At 39.5% G+C, this 4191-nt stretch overlaps 1 non-coding gene across 1 annotated transcript; it reads left to right on the top strand.

Moving 5' to 3' along the window:
- The first annotated feature begins 2593 nt into the window (after positions 1-2593).
- TRNAV-UAC (transfer RNA valine (anticodon UAC)) lies at positions 2594-2666 on the top strand. Its single transcript has one exon. It is a non-coding gene; the product is annotated as a tRNA-Val (tRNA).
- Positions 2667-4191: the final 1525 nt, after the last annotated feature.

The following is a 4191-nucleotide window of genomic DNA, read 5'->3' as shown; positions in this document are numbered from 1 at the left end:
TCAAATCTGAACCAATGCTTATGAAGAAAGACAATTCAAAATGTAGAATCATGTATATTTAGCAGTTTTTAGCCAGTTTGAAAAGGTGAAACTTTGAATGATATTACCCATTTGTAATATTGATATATACTCGATTCTGTAACATTCCTTGAACTCGGGCAGACATGGCTCTGGCAGTTTGCTTGTCTATTTTCCATTTTTGCCTCTTTGAACATTTGTGGAATAGACTCTTTCTTCTTGCTTTTTTATAACTTTGTGATGATTTCAGCCCAGGACATCCCTCACTTCCATGTTAGTTTCTATTATCAGAACGAGAGTTTTAACCTTCACACTGTTTGGGGTCAGCTTTCCCATCAGCAGCTATCAAGTGTAACAAATTCATCATATCACAGCCAGCATTTCTGAACATGAAGGCTCTACTATGTGGGGAGGCTAGGCTGAATTAGCACCCTGTACATTGGGAGCTCACAGATTTTTTGACCTAAAAGTACACAATAAAAGTGCCAAAGCTTTAAGGGTGCTGGAAATACAGTTTGAACAGATTGAGCTCATTTCAGAGGTGAATGAGGATAAGAAGGCCTGATTAGCACAGGAACTCCATACAAAACTTGGGATGGCCCACCATCCTTCTGAAAGGTTTGTGTTTCACAACAATTCAGTATGGAGGATTTATTTCTGCATTTCCAGACAAGATAAATAGCCATATAAAAACATAACTCCATTGAGATGCTGCTAGTTTTTCAACTCAACAGCTTAACTACTTATCCTTCATACTTTTGGGGTAATGTCACTGTTGTTGTTGTTGTTATGTGGTGTTGAGTCAGTTCTGACTCAAAGCGACCCTATGCACAACAGAACGAAACATTGCCTGGTCCTGAGCCATCCTTACAATCGTTGTTATGCTTTAGCTCATTGTTGCAGCCACTGTGTCAATCCACCTCATTGAGGGTCTTCCTCTTTTCCACTGACCCTGTACTCTGCCAAGCATGATGTCCTTCTCCAGGGACTCATTCTTCCTGACAACATGTCCAAAGTATGTAAGATGCAGTTTCGCCATCCTTGCCTCTAAGGAGCATTCTGGCTGTACTTCTTCTAAGACGCATTTGTTCGCTCTTTTGACAATCCATGGTATATTCAATATTCTTCACCAACACCACAATTCAAAGGCGTCAATTCTTCTTCAGTCTTCCTTATTCATTGTCCAGCTTTCACATGCGTATCATGCGATTGAAAATACCATGTCTTGGGTCAGCACACCTTAGTCTTCAAGGTAACATCTTTGCTTTTCAACACTTTGAAGAGGTCCTTTGCAGCAGATTTACCCAATGCAATGCATCTTTTGATTTCTTGACTGCTCCTTCCAGTGCTATTGATTGTGGATCCAAGTAATATGAAATTCTTGACAACTTCAATCTTTTCTCCATTTATCATGATGTTGGTCATTGGTCTAGTTGTCACTATCCCAGACCGAAGACAAGTTTAGTTCAATGGACTTTCCAATCAGTGAGGAACTGATTCTGAGAGAAGATTGGACAATGCTTGGCCCCACGAGAATTGCTCCCGAAGTAAAGATTTAACGTTTAGACTAGCCATACCTCCGTGGGCCTCACATCATACTAAAATTCTGTGCCTGCCTCACCTCCCCAAGACAGCTGAAGGATTTCCCCCGACATGTAGCAGATACACTGATACAGAAAGGCCCTGGTGGCATTGAGATTAAGAGCTCAGCTGCTAAGTAAAGTGTTAGCAGCTGCTCCATAGAAACCCTATGGAAGAGTGAATTGGCTTGATGGCAAGAGGTATTGATGTACTATTGTGTGCCAGTCCTTGACAATACAAAGGTAGCAAAACAGATGTGGTCCCTGACATAATGATGTCTTAGTTTCTTCGTGCTGCTGTGACTGAAATACCACTGGCTCCACTGGGGATCAAACCCATGATCTTGTGCATGTAAAGCTTATATGGTAATCACTACACCATGGAACCACAACAAGTACAGTCCCATGGACTACCAGAAAAACTAACAAAATATCTTGGAAGAAGTACAGCCAGAATGCTCATTAGAATCGAAGATGGTGAGGCCTCATCTTAGATGCTTTCCACTTGTTATCAGGAGGGACCAGTCCTTTGGGTGGCTTAAAGAACAGGATTTTTTTTTTTTCTTTCTTTTTCACAGTTTAGGAGGGTAGAAGGCCAACTTCAGTATGTGTCTCTGGGGGGAGGTTCTTTCTCGTCTAGTTCAACTTTTTGATTTTGTTGTTTTTCGGTGCCATGGAGCTGGTTCTGACTCACAGCAGACCCTACAAGAAAACAAAACGCTGCCAGCTCTTGTGCCATCCCCACAACCATTGTTATGCTTGAGGCCATTGTAGCAGTGCTGTGTCAGTCCATTTCATTGAAGGTCTTTCTGTTTTTCACTGACCCTCTCATTTACCAAGCAGAATGTCCTTTTCAAAGGGCTGATCCCTTCTGATATCACGTCATATGTGAGAGGAAGTCTTGCCATCCTCACTTCTAGTGAGCATTCTGGCTGTACTTCTTCCAATACAGATTTGTTAGTTGTTCTCGATGTCCATGGGACTATACTTGTAGTGGTTCCATGGTGTAGTGGTTAGCACATCTGCTTTACACGCAGAAGATCCTGGGTTCAATCCCCAGTGGAGCCAACTTAACCTTGATTCACCTGTGTCTGTTTTCTGGTAGCACCTATCTTCCACCCAGCGTGTGCTCCCTTGTCTTTGACTCTAACCTGCTGTTTTCATCTCAAGTGTTAGTAGGTTTAGGACACATTCTACAGCGATATGGCCTCACTGATAGAACAAAGAAATCCTATTGCCAAATGGGATTTCGTCCAGAGATATAGGAGTTAAACTTTTCAACACATATTTCTGGAGGATTCAATTCAACCTGTAACAACAATATGTTAAAATTATTATTAACCTTTTTAAAAACAGTCAAACTGTTTTCTAAAGTGGCTGTGTCATTTTGCATTCCCACCTGCACTGTATGAGAGTTCAAATTTGTCCACATCATCAGTAACACAGGTTATCATCTATGTTTTCTGGTATAGGCACAGAGTAAGTGTGAAGTGCTATGTCAATGTGGTTTAATTTATACATCCATGATGACTGTGAGTAGCACTGGTTGTATAGTGGTTAAGTACTACAGCAGCTAAGTAAATGTCTGCAGTTCAAATCTACCAGCTGGTCTTTGGAAACCTTATGGGGCACTTCTACTTTCCTATATGGTGGTTATGTGTTAGAACTTGACAGCAAAGAGTTTGGGCTTTTTTCTTTTTTGGACTTATAACTATGGTGTTGAACATCTTTACATGTGTTCATTAGCCATTTGCATGTCTTATTTGGACAAATGTGTATTCAAATCTTCTGTGTGTTTAAATTTGGTTCTTTATCTTAGTATTATTGATTTATAAAATTTCTTTACATATTCTGGATTCAAGTCCTTCATGAGATATTTGATTCAGGGATATTTTCTCCCAGCCTATGGTTAGTCTTTTCATTTTCCTAATGGTGTCTTTCGAAGTGCAAAAGATTTTAGTTTAGTTCTGTTAGTCAATTTTTTTCTTTATGGATAGTGCTTTTGGTGTCCAAGGTCACAAAGATTTTCTTCAGTGTTTTCACCTAAAACTTTCACAATTTGAGGTCTTACATTTCAGTCTATGATGGATTCTAAGTTAACGTTTGTGTATGGTTTGAGGGAAGGCTCTAAATTCTTCTTTTTGTGTGTGGATATCCAGTTGTCCCAGCACTAATTATTGAAAAGCTATCCTTTTTGTCTTGATTTGCCTGGGTATTTTTCTGAAAAGGGTCGCTATGAATCGGAAAGCACCACTTGGCTATGAATGAGAAGATTCTATGCTTCGCTCTCACTAGCTAAATAACTTTGGGGAAAAAATCCATTCCTACTTTTCTTTTATAGAAGTTGATCTCATTTTCTAAAATAAATATTTTAGGGCATAAAAAATAGTACTAGCATAATTTGGTCAATATTTTTCTTTGTTTTATTCTTTAAAATATTTTTAAAATGATTCATTAGGGACACAGAGTTCTACAGCCTGTTAGGAGAGATTCTGCTTTAGACACTGTCTTCAAAATTGATTTCATCCACAGTCACATGGATTTCCTTGGCACCACTGGCCCTGACAAACATTCCTAATTCTTCCTTGTGGGA

This window comes from Loxodonta africana, chromosome 1 (genome assembly GCF_030014295.1).
Source record: "Loxodonta africana isolate mLoxAfr1 chromosome 1, mLoxAfr1.hap2, whole genome shotgun sequence".
In the NCBI taxonomy this organism is placed as follows: Eukaryota; Metazoa; Chordata; class Mammalia; order Proboscidea; family Elephantidae; genus Loxodonta; species Loxodonta africana.
Note: the sequence above shows the minus strand (reverse complement) of the source record. Positions and strands in the feature narration are given on the sequence as shown.